General features: G+C 43.7%; 1 protein-coding gene and 1 long non-coding RNA gene across 2 annotated transcripts in view; one reads left to right on the top strand and one right to left on the bottom strand.

The window, feature by feature from the left end:
• tmem132e (transmembrane protein 132E) overlaps positions 1-18317 on the bottom strand; it is a gene marked incomplete at both ends in the record, with an annotated part of 750910 nt that overhangs the window by 268031 nt on the left and 464562 nt on the right. The window lies entirely within an intron of this gene.
• Positions 9166-10928, top strand: LOC310778452. Its single transcript, XR_014552772.1, has 3 exons — positions 9166-9394; positions 10163-10324; positions 10799-10928. It is a non-coding gene; the product is annotated as an uncharacterized lncRNA (long non-coding RNA).

Below are 18317 nucleotides of genomic sequence, written 5' to 3'. Positions count from 1 at the left end.
AAGTGGTAGCGGTTGCCACTGGCATGGACGCCTCCTTATATTTGCACATGAAAGACGGGGGACATTTCTGTCGTGGCCAAGTGAATGGTTTTCGACAGGGTGGGCTCCCACTCTCTGTCAGGCGGCACCCTGGGAAAGGCATGCAAATTTGCTTGACACCCATTTCCCATGGGACAGCAGGCTGCGGTGCTAAATTAATATCACATCATTCAAAGGGTTTGTATTTTTGGGGTTTGCTTCAAAGAACAGGACTGTGTGGGTTTCTCTTCCTTCTGTCTTTACCAACCCAGTTGACTTGAGTGTATCCCTTTCAGCAGCAGCCCAAGTGAAAGATCAACCTACTGGCTAGCTGTAAGTGAGAAGCATTGATGTCATTTGGGGATAATGTGCATTGATTAATAAGGGCCTGGAGGCTTTGACATTGACTGAGTGTGCTTGTCATCTCAGCTGAAAGCAAAGGAGCCTCAGATGTCTACCATCGCTAGATTCACTACACAACGAGAGAGAGAGAGAGAGAGAGAGAAAAGGCTGCCAATATTGTAATTTATTTGCTCCCCCCAAAGGTGAGGTGATATGAGATCTAAGCTGACTCTGAAAGGCGATAGGCAATATTACTGGCTGTGGGCCTGATTAAAGCCAGTATATATTGAGAGTGAGACTATCAGCTTATATAAAATGCCTTTTTTTAGTGTCAGTCATGGCGGATCATTACACAGTAGCCATGGGGAGGATGGGTATCAAGTCATCTTCAGTTTCAGTCTTCAGGGTTGAAGAGCATCAGCAATCTCTCTTCATATGTCCTCACCAGAAACCAGTGCACCTGGCCTAGACTGCAGCGCCTGCCCTCATTCCTTATCACTCCCCCAGGCCCCGCCTCCTCTTTTTCTGTGCTCCCCTACCAGGTCATATGAGGGGAAACGCCGCCTGGAAATGTGTGGCCGTCCTCCTTAAACTGAGACATCTTCACATTAAGGGCCCTATCTTCGTACGGCGCTATCGTTTGCGCTGCCGTTTGCGCACCTCTTATTGCCATCTTCCCTGCATCATAAGCTATTGTCTGCCTCCACCGTCCAGTTTTGCGCTGGGATCTAAGCGCAGACACAGGTGTAGGCGTGGCCCAGGCGTGTCCGTGGGCCTCTAGCCTATCATCTTCCTCCCGCAAGTGTCATTTTGTGCTCTGGCGAAGATACCGTCGCTATGTTCCGAGCGTAAACAGAGGTTTGGGCGTTCCCCGTGCCAAAATAGGCGTTCCAGTGCAATGTGTTAGATAAAAAGGCCTTGGATGCTCTCAATTTTAACGCCACCAAATAGCTGGTCTTAGCGCAAAAACCCCACTATGCCAGGCGTACGCCTGAGCGCAGACAGTATTCTCCGAGCAGTGCAGGAAATCCTCGCTTGGATAGGCCTACATTATGCACGGCTCGTGCGAGGACAACTTCCCTCCTCAGAATGCCACGTTGATTTTCAACTAACCTACACTGGAGAAAAAAACACACCTTGATTTAAAAATGAGAATTCGTTTGTCATGGTTTTGTGCCAAAAAAGTGATTTGCGTTTTGAATTGGATTACCAGGGGAACGAGGGTCTGGCGGGGCGGGAGTCTGTGTGTAGCGCGGGGAGGGGTGCTTTTAAGTGTTCGGCTAGTGTGCCGGGTCCTGGAGGGGGGTCTCCCCGGAGAAGGTGTGAGCTGGGCCGGGTAGGCAGGCTGGGTGGGTCGGTGCACAGGGTGGGTAGAGAGGCACTGACACAGCGCTGTGCGCGGTCCCGCGGATCGAAATCAGTTTCTGGCAGCAAATCACTTTGTGACACAACACCGGCCAGTAGGCTATACCGTAACCTCTCTCCCTGCAATTGCACCATGCAACAAAAGCTTAACCAGAGTGGACAATTCTGGTATAGGCTATTGAAATAGGCTAGAATTAAAATCTCACACCTACCCTATTAAAGAAACAAATATTTTTTAAATGTGTATGTTATAGCCTATATGAGCAAAACAACTAATTAATAGGCTACTAATTACAAAAGCATCAATTTTCGTTACGAATCCAAACTGGTTCATCCTCCAATTCTCTCCCTCTCTTGTTCTCTCCCCCCTCTCCCTCTCTCTTTTCTCTCTCTCTCTCTCTCTCACTCTGTCACTCTGCTTGCACTGAGCAAGCAAGAAGCTGCTGTCACAGACGTGATGGCGGTGATGCTGTGGCTTTTAAGGGGAGTGATCTCACCTTGGGAATCCTGTCATGGGCATAAACACGCCTATGGAGCTTTGCGCCTAGATGACGTGAAGCGCCCACAATTAGGGCTTTGCGCGGCGCTATTCCAGCGCAAAATGGGCGCTAACGCAAAATGACCGCCTTTGCAAAGATAAGGCCCAAAGTGTAATGTTAAAACAATATGAAGCATTACTAGGCAATTTCGCACACTAGCAACTCTACAGCTATGGCAGCTTTGATATGATTCTGAGGTCGCTTTCACATATAATCAATCAAACTTTATTTGCAGACTCCACCGTCCAAATAGACATAGTCACATATAGTAAATAGACATAAAAACACACACCACAACAACAACAACAACAACAAAAAAAAACATTATAAGAGGCGATATATCACATATTAACAAAAAGTGCTTATGCAAATTCAATAAAAGGCATCTAAAGATAAGAACAGTAAATGCCATTAAGATGCCATTTAAAAGTGCTTTATACACATTCTATAAAAGGCACGAATACCAGTGTGTCCACATATAGGATTGGTATCTCACAGAGCTACACCTTGGGTTGGTCAACTGTATAATGAGATCATTCTGGGACCCCTGCAGTCTACATATGAACTTATACATCAGTCTTCTCAGCTATATAAGCTGTTTAGTCCGCTTTAACCGCGACAGAGTTTGTTTCCTCGGATAGTGCGGTTCATTTCTACCCTCAGGGAGAAGATACAGGGTTCCGAAAGCACGCACAAATCGCTTGAGGAACAGTTTCTTCCCGCAGGCCACGAGACTCCTTAACATACACAAATAGTGTAGTAGCCGTACTGTACCGTACTGTAGCTGCTACCATTACGTATGTCTAATGTTTAATTGTATGTTTAATAAGGAATATGCTATTTGCACCTGTATGTCAAATACGCCGAATTTAAAACGCCGAGTTTAATTGTATGTTTAATAAGGAATATGCTATTTGCACCTGTATGTCAAATACGCCGAATTTAAAATGTTTAAGCACGTCTAAAGTATGCACACGACATGTGCACCTATGTGCAGTGAATATGCCACTGTCTCTGACTTGTCTTATCACTATACTGCCTTATTGCTTGTTGTGTCTCTTGTTGTTTTTGCACTCATATGCCCTGTTATATTTGTACTATGTTGTAAACGGAGTCCACAGCACAAGAATTTCACACGTGATACTTGTACCATGGAGTGACAATAAAAAATCTTGAAATCTTGAATCTTGAATTTGGGGTGGTGTGAAAGCGCAAACGAACTCTGGGGCGGAACAAACAAACAAACTCTGGTCCGCTTGAAAACATGGGTCTTGGTTCGCTTGCAAGTGAACCCTGGTGCGGTTCGTTTGTTGTGTGAAAGCAACCCGGACTAAACACAAGAGCGCCAGTGCATCTGATGCAATCATGCAGTGCATCATAAGTAGAAGACGGTAGAAGGGAGCAAAACAAACACTGCGGCGTGCACACGTGTACAGTACCTGCGCGCCGCGTCGTGACGTACGTCGTCATAACAACAACACATCGTTTCTCAACAGCTGGCTTGGCTATCTCCTTTGGTACGTAGGCTACTCGTCTCATCTGCAGAATGAAATGTTCAACAGCTTTCTGCTTCATCTGCTGCTCATATTGGGCACATTCTTGTCAAATATTTATATGATAGTAACACCAAAGTAAAACCAGAAATCCCAATATCGCAGGTGGTGTTGCTCCATGGTTTGTGTTTTGCGGATTCACTTGTGTTGTTCAGTCAGCCCTCAGCCAGGCAAGAAGCCTGCTGAAGAGAGGAGAGATTTCCCTTGTCTATTCTGTCCAATAGACGAGTGACTGTTTCGACCACGTGACATTGTTCAGAAAGTTTGGTGCGCTTGTGACAAATTGCATGTGTGAAAGCGAACCAGACCAAATGAAAAACGCAACAATGTTGCAACTTCACCCCCCCGAATCGCACCAAGTCCACCAGCTTATTATGTGAAAGCGACCTGAGAGTTGCTCATCATTATTGACGTACTGTGCTGGTAATATACAGACAGTGCATTGTAAAGACTTTGATTTGTTGTTATATATCAGTCTGAAGCTGAAGTCTGACTCAAGTCCAAGTCATGTGAATCGAGTCCCCACCTCTGCAGTAAGGAACACATTAATCGGGGATAACTTAACACAGGTAATGGGAAAACACAGAAGTATATTCTGTTCATTAACTGACTGGATAATTGTGTTCACTCTTACAAACCTAATAATAATAGTCTAATTTCTGAGATTAATTAAAATGATTCTCCCTACCAATGACAGCCTAATTTACTAAATGTGATCCTGTGATCCAACGGGAGTAGCCTACAGGTTAGGCTACATGTACATATAAGTGCATCGATGCAGCTGTGCTCCATTTTAGCAGAAAGGGCAATTTATTAGGTTGCAACTGCAACTTTCACTTCCATGTGTCACGACTGGCTTTACATTTCTTTTGTGTGTGTTTAAATTAGTCAGGCATTACATTGGGGAATTGTGCAAACGTCCCTGCTCTGACTGCCTCGGTGCGATTGTCGAGCGAACTTACAGGACTGTTACGTTACGCAACAGGTGCGCTGTGCAACCACAGTGTGCAATAGCTGTTTAATTGACAGGTCCCAGCAGATGGCCCTGGATTCATCAATTTAATAAAACAATGTTAGCATGGAAACGTCAAGTGGCCAATATCTACTTACAGCTAACTGACGATGTCAGCAATGTTAGCGCTACTAAAGTTGTCAGATTACAAATTAATCGTGTTAGATTGATTCATGATTACCATGCAAAAATCACGATAAGTGAAGTTAATATGACGGCGGAGCAAGCACTGCACAGATAGCAAGTCTTTGTACACAGTAACGTTGCACCCTAATTTACCTTGAATATCGTGGATGTACCCTTCAATCCAGTTACTGTAGCCCTTCTTTTGAATCCTTTTGGGGATGTTGACGTTGTCATCTGCCCATTTATCAATTTTGTCAAAAGAAATTGGTGGAACAGAACTCAGGTTTTGGGACCACCGCTCCATTGTTTACATGGGTTGTAACGCAGGCTCAGACGCGTTGCCACCCTGTGCGATGACGTAATCCAAGATGGCCACGATGTGAATAAGGTCTTTTACATTTGGTGTTCATGTGTAATTACAAATAGTTCATATGTAACTAGGGTACCTGTAAAATAAAGGGTTACCGACGGGTGGCCAAACGGTATCCCGGTCTCCCAAACGGCATCCTGGTATCAGAATGGGACATGTGGTTAAACAGCATTGGGGGTCAGAATGGGACGGGTGGCCAAACGGTATCCCGGTCTCCCAAACGGCATCCGGGGGTCGGAATGGGACGGGTGGCCAAGGGCTCAGAATGGAACAGGTGGCCAAACGGCATCCCGGTCACCCAAACGGCATCCAGGGGTCAGAATGGGATGGGTGGCCAAACAGCATCCACCCACCCACTGGGAACCATTTGGGATAGAGTGGGCGGAGCCAAGATGCATCATCCCCCGCCCACTGGGAGCCATTAGGGAAAGAGTGGGCGGGGCCAAGATGCATCATCCCCCGCCCACTGGGAGCCATTAGGGAAAGAGTGGGCGGGGCCAAGAGGCATCATCCCCACCCACTGGGAGCTGTTTGGGACAGAGTGGGCAGGGCCAAGAGGCATCATCCCCCGCCCACTGGGAGCCATTAGGGACAGAGTGGGCTGGGCCAAGATGCATCATCCCCACCCTCTGGGAGCTGTTTGGGGCAGAGTGGGCGGGGCCATACAGTAACTAAGTAAAGTGTTACTGTAATCTGATTACAGTAACTAAGTAATGCGTTACTGTAATCTGATTACAATAACTAAGTAACGCCTTACTGGTCAACACTGGTGGGAACATAGGGCTGGGGGAACATAGGGTTGGGGGAACATAGGGCTGTGGGAATTGGGAACATAGGGCTGTGGGAACATAGGGCTGTGGGAACATAGACACACTCACGTGCCAACAATGCCCAAAAGGAAGGGACCAGCACTCTCCAATCCCGAAGCCAAGTGCAAGAAATTGGTTTGAGCCACAGAAACTCAGCAGCAAACTGCTGAAATCGGAGGGAAGAACTCCAACCCCATATAATACAAGTGATCAAGTCATCTCCAGAAGTCTGCTCCAAGCACCTCGGCCCCGTCATCCCCTCTGCCTGCCACAGTACCTGGATCTTCAGCTTCACTCAAGTTCAATAGAGCAGAGCCTTCTTTTGACTGAGGCCATGGCAGAGGTTTTGTGAAGAAGACCGCCATGATGGCACCCGGCATTTTTTCAAACTTCTCCAGTAAAAATGGCACCCGGCACTTCTCAAACCTCTCCAGTAAAGGAGTACACAACACTGAAGAACGATTACGAGATGATGTTCCATGCTAATAGCTTCATCGTGCCCTGCGGTGACAGCCAGAGCATTGCCACCATGCAGTGCGACTTTGTGCCCATCGCAGAGTTGGAGAACAGAGACAAGGATGGGATCATCGATGTGATTGGAGTGAGCGCAGAGGAGGTTTCCTGTATCACCACTAAGACGAGCAGAGAAGTCTCCAAAGCTACTTCTAAACATGAAATCTGGACCATCTAGTCAGAGCAGAATATTTTCCGGTTTGACCTTTCTAGACATGAGGGATCTTTGTTTAGAAACAGCTGGAAATGGTCAGTTTTCTCTGCCGATAGCGAATCTGTAACCAAACTCCATTCAAAAACATGCCGTTTTAACGGAGGATGCATTCCGACGCATTCATGCGATAACGTGGGGTGGCAACGTGCCAAAAAAGTGAGCGCTTGCCTTTGTTACATTGCCCAAAAGCCGCCAGCCAAAATAGTGGTTGCACCATCGCACTAACGTTACACTGTGGATGATTTTACAAGTGGCATTCAAGTCATATCTGACTAGTTTTCAATGTATTTCTCCCCACAAAAAGTGGGATATGTCTCGATATAGGCTGATGCAACACTGACAGGTCAGGAGGAAAAGAAACCATTCAAGCCTTTTGCAGCACTTGAGGAAACCGTGAGTTTGCTCGTTTCATTCATTGATATAAGCGATTGTGCGAACGATTAATTAATTAAAAGGCTACGTGAACGTTAGCGGGTACATATCACCCAATAGCCAAATGCAGTAAGTAGTAGGCTATCATATCCTTGCTGCATTTTCAAACTGGCAGATGGGAGGGGGGGTGGGGGGACGATTCAACTTTTACTCACCTAATTTGGCTCTCTTCCAAATAATCCAGCCACGTAACCACGTAACTATACTACAATAAACAACCAATCCCTGACAGTGAAGAGGTCAGCGGGCAGTGGAGCAAGGGTCAACTGGAAAATGCTGAGCGACATTAAGGATGATGTCATACCCACTGATGATGTGGATGACGTGGCATGAGTTTGGTCACAACTAAAAAGAAAGTGCGCCCATGGCGCATCGTCTCCACCTAGAAATCGAGCGGGCACTAAAAATCTGGAAACCGTTTCAAAGGGCAGGCACTTTCAGAAAATACCTGGCAGGTGATTGGATGAACCATCTGTCTATCACGGGCTCACTCTTGCTGGCGTTACACCCCCGTAGCTGCCTCATAGGTATGAAGAGAATTCGGGAGCAAAATGTGTTGTAGTTGGAGTACATATTCACAAATGTGTATCAGTAGTTACAAATGTGTATCAGTGAATTTGTAGTTGTATTACATAGTCACAAATGTGTATCAGTGAATTTGTAGTTGTAGAAAACTTATAGATTTTTTTTCTCTCTCCCACAAACACAACACAACTGTTACACCTTCTCAAATTCTTCATTACAGGTGCACAAAACCTATTATACAAATCACAAAACAAGAAACACACACACTCACATTTTTGCACATACCGATGCGGTGAAGTAGGTGCAAAACACATTCACCTACCCGTATCAAATAATTTGAACAACTGTAAATGCACAGATTATGAGTCACAAATAGATAGTACAATCTGTAAACACTAAAACATGATCCACACTTGAAACCAAAATCCACAAACAGATTTAAAATCCACAAATAGATTTAAAATCCACAAACAAACACATCATGATCCGCAAATGGAAAACATGGTCCACAAATACATTTTAAATCCACGTCATGATCCACAAATAGATTTCAGTGACTTGTACTTCAAAACCAGAATTTCTGTTTGTAGATTGTTTCACATTTATTTTATGAATTTTGACACTATTGTACCGCTGTTTTATGGTGGAATTTTCTACAAATGCACTCTTCGCAATTTGCAAACAAACACACTCTAACTTGTATTTTCAAACCACTGTTTCCAGACACACATACAAATTATGTGCAATGCTCAGTGTTCAAGTGTAGAATCTGTGTTTGCACATCACAGTGTGTGTGTGGATCGCTATGCTAGGTGTTCAAGTGTTGAATTAGTGTTTGTACATCACAGCCTGTGTGTGGAATGCATTGCATTCGTCTACAAATCTTTTTGCTCCCCCTTCACCACAGCGTCAATCCACAAATGTAATCAGCCAATCAGGGGGATCGCTTGCTAAGGGATGTCCCGCCTCCTCAATAACCCCACCAAAATAAGAGCACCGGGCATACCGCTCGCTCTGCGCCCTCATGCAGGACATGGTGTGCAGAGAGAGACTGGGTGTTATGTTAGAGTTTGGAATTACAACTAACGCGTATGCGTTTAACAGGGAACGTCCATCTTTATTTTTGGCTTGTTTACACTTCTTAATTTCTCCTCTTCTCCCGCTCTACACTCTACTCCTTTACTAGAAACTGGGCTAATCACAAGACTGTAATGGAGTATGGAAACATTGGATGGATTAATCCAGAAGGAGGCGGTAATGCACCATTTTGGGTGGGGCAACCGCCGTTAAAATAAACAGAAGAAGAGTCTCCGGTTTGTTTACAGTCAGGCATGGATGGAGTTCACACAGTCCCTTTTAAAGCTGCCACTGCCAGTAATACGTTTAGATTTACTGTCAATGGTTTAGATGATGTAAGACGACTTGCAGACACATTTTCGCTCACAACAATAGACTGTCGATACGTTCGAAACGCCATAAAGGCTGTATTACTCGCAGAGGCATCTCTGTTGACTCGCTATAGGAGACTGACTCAACAGCAACTAGCGTTAGCTCAACCTAACGTTAATTTCTAAAGGTAAGAAGGCTAATGTTTAGGTAGCCTATTTATATAATTTTCTTCTTCTTGGTAACGTTCACTTTACCGATCATTTCCAGTTTACTGTCCATTGTGTACATGCCTTAACGTTAGCTAACTAGGTTGAGAAAGTAGGCAGCTAGCAGCAACGTTAGCAACAACTCACGTTAGCTTGCCTACCTGTGCTACGTTACGTTTAGTGCTTGTGTTTGCTTTTTATATTAATGCATCGTACACCTGTACTTTACAATGACCATTAATATCAGTTACAAATAATGGGGATCCAAATAAACAATAACGTGATAATGACTCTTAATCAAAGCTATAAGTTATACAGCTTTGATAGTGTCTGTTTTTTTTTGGTAAATACAGCGATGGTAAACTATCCAAGGTTAGCAGTAGGCTACAGTTGATCTTAAAATAGGTGAGTAAACTCTGCCTCATTTCAAAGAGGCGTGTAAACCATTGATAGTACAAGTGTAAACTGAATTCATTTGGGTTTAGCCTCCACTATGCCCCTGGCTAGCGTTAAATGGTAATCAATTTCCTGCTGATCTGAGCTGACCCAGCGAGCACAAAACGTTTTTTCAACGTTGATTTTTAGTTGAAATCTGGGTGATATTGGGTTTGAACGTCTAAGACCTAATTTCACCCTCTTTTCAATCGGCTAAAATGCGGTTACATGTTAAATTCTGTGATATTTTTGAGGACGGAAAAATTATCAAAAATGTATCATGAACAATCATTGTATCAACATATTTCATACAGGACTAGGCTCCCAAACTCGGGAGTCAGTTTACCAGCGAGCAAGAAAGCAGTTTGTGTTGCTGTCCTGCCTGAATCTCAGGAGATACCTGCCTCAGAGGAGACAGGCATCGCCTGCAGGTGCAGTGGCCAAAGATCACAACTATGACTGCCATCCTTCCCCTGGTTAGTATTACAAAAAGAAGAACAGCTTATTATGTCTTACAGGAAAAAATGTGGCAATGGATTACATTGTAAGTATCTTGTAGTAGTATTCAGAGCAGCTGGCCCAGGCAGTTACTCAGAATTATACTACAAGATCCTGAGGGGAGCGTCTATATGTTCCCCCAGCCCTATGTTCCCCCAGCCCTATATTCCCCCAGCCCTATGTTCCCCCAGCCCTATGTTCCCCCAGCCCTATATTCCCCCAGCCCTATGTTCCCCCAGCCCTGTTTCCTCTGTTTAATAATAAAATAAAGATTTTCACCTGTCTTCCAAGCATTTTCATATATGAAAAAAAATCGTACAGCAGACCACCCTTAAAGTTTTGATTGGTGTGGCTCCATGTGGGGTTATCACATTTGTATCCAAACTGTACACTGGCTCCAGCTCATATATAAAAATAAATCGGAAATCACACAGATCTTACATTTACTTCAGCCAACAGACGACAAGTAATGGCCGACATGGGTTTCCTGATGGAGAAGATGCTGTCAGAGGTGGGGGCAACACTCATCATCCCTCCAGGGAAGAAATCTCCTCAGCTCAGCATGGAGGACACCAAGAAGACCCTATCTAGCTATCTGACTTTGGATGATATCTAATCAAAAAATAAAGTTGTGTTAATGTCAGTTTGATCCCAATTAAATCCATTGGGGGATGTTGAAGACTATCCAGTTTGGGGAACAGTGTTGTTGGGCAGTAAAGTAAAGCAACGCATTACTGTAATCGTATTACTTTTCCAGGCAGTAACCTGTGTATAAGGTATTACAATTTCCAAAGTGTATTAGGCTACAGTTACTAATCCAAGTGACCTCAGTTTACTGCATTACATGCAGTAATATATGTTGTTGCCTCCTCCTGTAAGGTTAATTATTATTCCCCAAAAGTGGATTCAGTTCCAAAATGAGGGGGTAGCAAGGGCAATACACTAAAGTTACGAGTAATGTAACTAATTACTTACTATTATACCAAGTAATAAGTAGGCCTAGAGGAATTGTATTACCTTTTTTAATTAGTAATCATAAGTAATATAAGCAACTAATTACATTTTCTGAGTCACTTGCCCAACATTGTTCAGGGAATAACATAAGTTTGAAAAACACACTTTTAGATATCTAAAAGTGTGTTTTTCTCCTATATAGGAGATGGTCTGATTGTGCAATAAAACCCAATAATGCAAAACTGCTAAATAGCCTACTGCAATTGTGCAATAAGCAAATAATCAACACTGTTGGATGTTTACTGACTTAGTCTTTATTATTATTAGCCTACTAGCATCATTATTACTCACACTGCTGTATATAATATAATATTATGTACCTCACATATTTAGCCTAACTTTTTAATCAATGTTATGGCTTAGTTCGGTGCTACTACTGTATTGTCTGGGTGGACCAAAACTCATATTTCCGTATTATTGGGCTGAATGGCGATACGCAATATCTCCGTATTTTCTAGAAAGTTGGCTAAATATTTGGTTGTAAATTGGTGCTTGCACAAAATATTGACACAATGAGATTTTTGACAGTAATCATCAGTAATGTTGACGTAGCCTATGTGTGGGTCAAGGCAAATAGACAGGAACAGTCTGGTAAATCAATTCACAACATGACATCACTTTACTGTAATGCAGCCTTTAAACCCAGGAAAATACAGCATTATGCCATATCACCATACTATGGTATCCAAAATCTAACACGATATCTCGTCTCATACCCAGCTTGTAACACACAATGGTCACATATTCTCCTCTTCTCTCTTCAGATACACGTTTAACCCCGTCCCCACCCCTGCAAAACATTTCAGTGATGCAGCATCAAGTGCTCCTGGACCTCTACCTTTTACAAGAAAGTGTGAGAAACCCATGATCAAAATAGACATTTTAAATGTGTTACTTATGGTTGGAATTCTTGTGAAAATAAATCCCCCCTTTTGCAAATTGCTGGGGACCCCCTGGAACCCCCTCTAGGACCCCTGGGGGGACCACTGATCTAAACAGTGATACGACCTAGTTCGCAAGGGATATCTAGCTGCATATACATCATATTGAATACCAGACAGAATGCTCAAAACAAATGAGGTCTGGGAAATTTTAATATTTTTTTATTGACAATGTGTAGAAAGCCGAGAGAGGGATCAGCCGAGCAGCATTTTGGTAAACAAACCGCGTTTCCAGGTGGAAACAATCAACAATGGGACCCTATGGAGCGAGCTTTGAGTGCTCACTCTAGCCCCAGCTGTGCGGTGTACATTTTAAAAACTGACAGTTCACACAACTTTAACACATGTATACAGCAAACTCATGAGCTACTTCTGCTCTCACTAATGCCAAAAAACAAGCGATGGCATGTCGTTTTTGGGATATTAACGTTTGTTTGGCACAACTCATAGGCCTCCTAGTTAACTGCCGCTGTTCTGTTTTTTTTTAAATTCGCGGTTCCGAGGGTTTTGCTGTGTTTTTTTTGTGACATCACGTTGATTCCTCGTATTATTCACTCTCTTATACAGGATTTATTTTCTTAAAAAAATAAACCACTTTTCGTTCATTTATTTGACTCAAATGTATGCTCGAATGTCGAATCTAGTCACTTTTGGGTTTTTACCATTTGGCTTCATCTGGTCATGTGCAGAGATAAATTAATCATAATTTGCATTACATTAAAATGTAATAAACGACATGTTGGTTTAACCTCTGACTCCCCTCCCCCTCTCTGCACTTGGTGCAATCCATTCGTACTACAGCAGTGCGATCTCCCAGCTTCCTCCTTTTTCTTCGGGCGGGCTCCCTCGAAGTCCCACTCCCCTGTGGCGGTCTGGGAGCTTCATGATATGCATCATGTCTTCTTCCAACCAAACTCAAGTGAGTGTAACTGCTGAAATGGTTTAAAAGCTGTAGTTGTACTGTAACGTTACCCTACATCAATGTAGGTGTCGTCGGTAAACTACACCGTAGCGAGCTAACTCTCGCCAGCCGCAGACTGCTGGGGTCATACGAGGGGTGCACTGCGGCACCCCTCGTATGATACACAAGCATGTAGCTAAGGCCAAGTTGGTTCACGTTAGCTATGAAGCTAACGCATGGATTCGGTGTAGCTTATCGTTAGTGTGAGAAGTCAGAGAAAAGCCTGAAATATTGCAATCGTTCGTTTCAAACCAAAGGTGACACACTTTCACACAATAGCAACAAGAATAGCTGCGCCAGCGATGATGTGGGACAGGAACTGGAGTTGAGCAGGTATTCCTCTGGACAGGCGATTCTGTCTCGCAAACTGACCAACTGTGGGGCACCGATTCAGGCGTTCTATGGAGAGCGGAGTGCTGGTTGATTTGTCATTTGAGTGCGATAATGGAGCCAACATAGCGTTTTGTTACTGAAGAGTGAAGCACTTTGTGTAATTAATAAATCTAATCTTAACTGTGAGTTTGGACATTTTAAGGAAATAATAGTTAGGGTTTTCTTCGACTAAGACTAGACTAAAATACTCAAGACTTTTGGCTAAAACTTGACTAATTAAAAACAGTATGAGGTTGACTAAATATGTTAAACTAACGGTGACATTTGGCACAGGACTAAGACTAAATTACAACACTAAGCTGAAGGAATGGACATGGAGGAATGTTATTGCCATATTTGAGATGCAAGGTTTTACAATAAATTATGAGTGCTTACAGGAAAATGTATTTTTCTCCCAGGAACAGCAGGTGGAGTCAGCAGTGGTCAATCTTCTCCAATTGCTCAATAGAAACATGACTCCCACTCCCAACTCAGCAGCAAGGGTTCCTGCAGCCCCAACGATGGCCACTCCACCTTCCCATGACCAGCCACCCGCATCTACAATGTTGAGGATGCAGCAGCAGCAGCAGCAGCGACCAATGACCAGGTATTCTAACTTAAGGCTTAGTAAATGATAATTTGAGATTGTTAATATAGCTTGGGCAACTATGATAAAACCTGTTCTTTGTAAGGTAAACTTCTTGATATGTTGGATTTTAATAAAATGTACTTCAAAATGTACATTATTGCTAGTTTGGGCCCAGCAAGAAGTGTACCCACCTCCTCTCCTTCCAGTCATGATCAGAGCATGGAAACCCGGGTGCAGCGGGAGATGACCAGGTAATAACACTTTCCACTTGTTTCTATGAGAAAATAACATTGTGAGTCTAGTTTATTTGCATAGCCCTGAATTCACAAGCATGTCTCTGCACTTTTTCTTTTTTTTTTTACACAGAGAGCATGTGATATTGCTGTTAGGAAGGCCGATGAATAAGCCAGCGTTGCCTTTTTACACAGAAAGTGCTTTTATGCCAACTTTCCGCAAGTAAAAGAGCCATGACGTTCCATCGTTGCTATGGAGATGTTAATAGCTGTAGGCTACCTGCTGCCGAGGGGAATATTAGAAGTAGTATTGTAACATTGTGGATGGTTTTGAGAAGAGATGGAACCAAGCAAACATCCTCACCTGTAGCCCATGATGCCAAAGAGGGATATATCAGAAGCACACACAAAAACAAGTGTGAATTCGCAAGAGATGCAACCACATATGCAAATGTCAGAAAATGCAGGATTTCAGGGGTAGCCCACCCTTCTCTGCCATCAGGCATTTCGAATTTTGCCCTACCGCCCCACTTTTAGCCAGCTGGCATGAACACAAATGCACACCTTCACACACTTGACCTCCATGCTACATTTCAGACTCCTTCCGCTATCACATTGTAATTCAAAATGTCCCTTCCGCCACCCCCTTTAGCCAATTGCAATGAACACAAACACCGTTTTGAGGTGGTAAAGTAGGAAGTTAAGCAGGCGAAACCAATCTGACTGTAATCTCAGACTCTTATATAGCACTAAACTTATATAGGAAGGATGACATCACTGATGACACATCCCATTGCGCAACGGGGACACTTCTCATTCTAGTAAGTTCGGAAGGATGACATCATCACTGATGACATCATTAGGTAAATAGGGCAACTTATATAGCCTCAGCCAGGAAGGATGACATCATCACTGATGGCATCACATTAGGTGATTAGGGCCATTTATATAGCCTCAGCCAGGAAGGATGACATCACCGATGACATCACATCATTATGTAATTAGAGCAATTACCCCCCAAAAAATTCTGGCTCCTTCAGTTCACCCCCATGGGTGCTCTTTCCACGCCCTGAAAGTTTCAGCCCGATCGCACGTAACACGGCATAGCCGTGTGCCGGACCAAGTTCTGCTCACTCACAAACGCTCACAACACTTCTAATTTTTCATAGTAGATGTAACGTGTCTGTAATCACGGTAAAATTGCGGAATTGGTGCCTAGATAAGGCAACCGGTCTGGGTATGTTTTTTTTCTAGCTGGGAATAGTGCGTTACATTGTCGCCCCCTCTTGGAATTTCAATGCCCCCTCTGCTGTGGTGGGCTGCAGCCGGGACTGCTGTGTCATCAGCGTACATCAGGGTCTCAACACCCTTGCATGCAAAGGTCATTGATAATCATTTAACTTGTCATATTTATAACGTGGCATATTTTTCATCTCTCTGCCTATAGGCAATTTCCTGCCATATTCGACAGAAGGAGTAAGGGGAAGAGGAGGTTTTCAACAACTCCGACGGCATCTGTCAAATTCCTTTCATTCACTCTTTGTGTCCTCCCCGGCCCTTCATCAGTTACCCCTAAGGGGTCAGTAGAACTAAGACTGATGCAGGCTGGCCTGGGGAAAAGACTGGTGTCCATGCCAGAAGACGTGGACCACAAAGAGGTGAAGTCAATTGTTGCATGTTTAAATGACTCATTGAAGAGGCTATTTCATAGATCTCCAACTCTGGCCTTCGTAGAGCTGCCCACCTGAAGGCTTTCTCCAATCCTATCTAGCACCCCTGATTACTAATCAGCAGCTTGTCAGATCTTAGCTGAATCAGGAGTGTTCCAAAGGGGGCTAGATTAAAAAACACAGCAGCTCTCCAGGGCCAGAGTTTGAGACCGCTGGTCAACTGTAACTACAACAGATTTGTTTTCCTGATTAGATGGTCAAGATGCTTGAGGATGAATTCCCCAAACTGGGCTCTTTGACAGGGGGGTGGCTTTTCCAGAAAGCCACAGGTAAGCACGTACATGGACAAACTTATAATGCATTAGAGCTGTGCAGTTGGTGTTACTAATTGTTTCAACACAGTATCATCAACAACTAACATGATCTTAATCTTTAACAAGGGGGAAGTGGCCAACGGAAGCTGTCAGTGGTGGTCCCTGAATCCGAGGGCTACACGGGGAAGCAGCTGAAGAGTGCCTCCAACAGTGGGAAGAATGTGTTGTACATTGTCCCACTTCAGGAAGAGCTTGATACCACACCTTTGCCCCTTGATTCAAGGGAATTTTCGAAAATGCCCCGCTCGGTATGCAAAAGGTGTGGATCTACCATGCCTCTTCAGCTGCTGGCCCTCCACTTAGAAGAGTGTGACACAGAAATGCCTGTGGTAAGTTGTTTCTTGTTGATGTACGTAAGTTGCAAGCTTACTCACACTTCCACTCATGTCAGATTTGTGGCTGGCTGCAATACACACCCATTGAAAAAATACATGAGAACTGGTGAACCATGTGTAGTGAATCACAGGGTCAGGGGGTGCCCGAAATTTATAAGTACTGTACACTTACTATACATAAAGCAAAATAACCAGTGTCACTGTAATGTTGCCTCTCTGCCGCTAATGGAAGGCTTCTCTCTGGGCACTCGCTGGGCTCTGGGCACACTCTTCATAGAGTGCCCAAGTCATGCCAACGTTTGGGTTCTTCATGGGAAGTGATTTCATTCCCCATTAATTTAGTAAAATCCTTATTAAAATAGTCTTAATTGGACAAATGCAACTGATTCAGCTATAGGAGAGACCATGGAACATTTTTGTTTTTGTCTGAGTGAAATGTTCTATGGTGTCATGATTCTGAATATAGCTGAATTGCTTGGTTTATCCAAGTAAAACTCTTTATAAGGAATTTAAGGAATGAGAAATGAGTCCCCCTGCCACCCTGCATTTCAGAAGTTCTTTTCTGAGAAGGCTGCTCTCGTGTATCCTCACTCATATTCTCTGAGATCTCTCCTCGCTTCTCTGAGAAGGGACAAGAGCTTTTGTTTTTTCTCTCTCTCCACTTCTGCTCGTATTAAGGGTGTCACGGTACACAAAAGTCACGGTTCGGTACGTACCTCGATTTCGGGGTCATTGTTCGGTACGGGTTCGGTACAACGGGGAAAAAAAGGAACAAAAAATCAGGTTAGGTTTGTTTTTATTTATTTAGAAAATACAGTACTAGTCCTCCACCTAGTGTCATAAATTGATACAGCATGGCCCCGTAGTGTACTAAACCACTACACGTAACGGTGAACATATAGACTCTCTTGCATTAGGTTATATTTTTGTGTAGGGCTGGCTCTACGACATTAAACATTTGCTACCCTCGCTAGTCGGCACAACCAATAATTATCATAATAACAATACGGGTGAACTGTTGCGTCTTTACCAGCCACTACAGTTCCCCTCCTCTAATGACCGGATGTAAAGTAAACAAACCAGGCGTAGTCAAAGGAGCGGAAAGGAGATGTCATCTCATAAAACCAGCGCAGTTTGGCAGTATTTGATCCAGTAAATGGAAATATGGTTGTCAGATAAAACTAGCATATAACGTTAACCACTCGACCTGGATTCAGCACAGCCATGTGCACTCAAGGAAGGACAGCAGGACCTGATGTTATAGCATTGAACGCGTTAGCCACACAAGATAATATGGCAATGAACAAGATGCTTCCACTCAACTTTGTTGAGGGCAAAGGCTTCCGAAAGTTAACTGGACTATATTTAGCCTGAATACATGGTGCTAGGGTGAGTTGTCAAAGTTTTCTGCTGTGCAGTGTTCATAAACAGCGCAAGAGGATTTGGATATTGACGATTATGATGAACATAATTAACTGAGTG

This window comes from Poromitra crassiceps (genome assembly GCF_964638095.1).
Source record: "Poromitra crassiceps genome assembly, chromosome: 1".
Taxonomy (NCBI): Eukaryota; Metazoa; Chordata; class Actinopteri; order Beryciformes; family Melamphaidae; genus Poromitra; species Poromitra crassiceps.
This window is presented reverse-complemented; position numbering and strand designations above follow the sequence as displayed.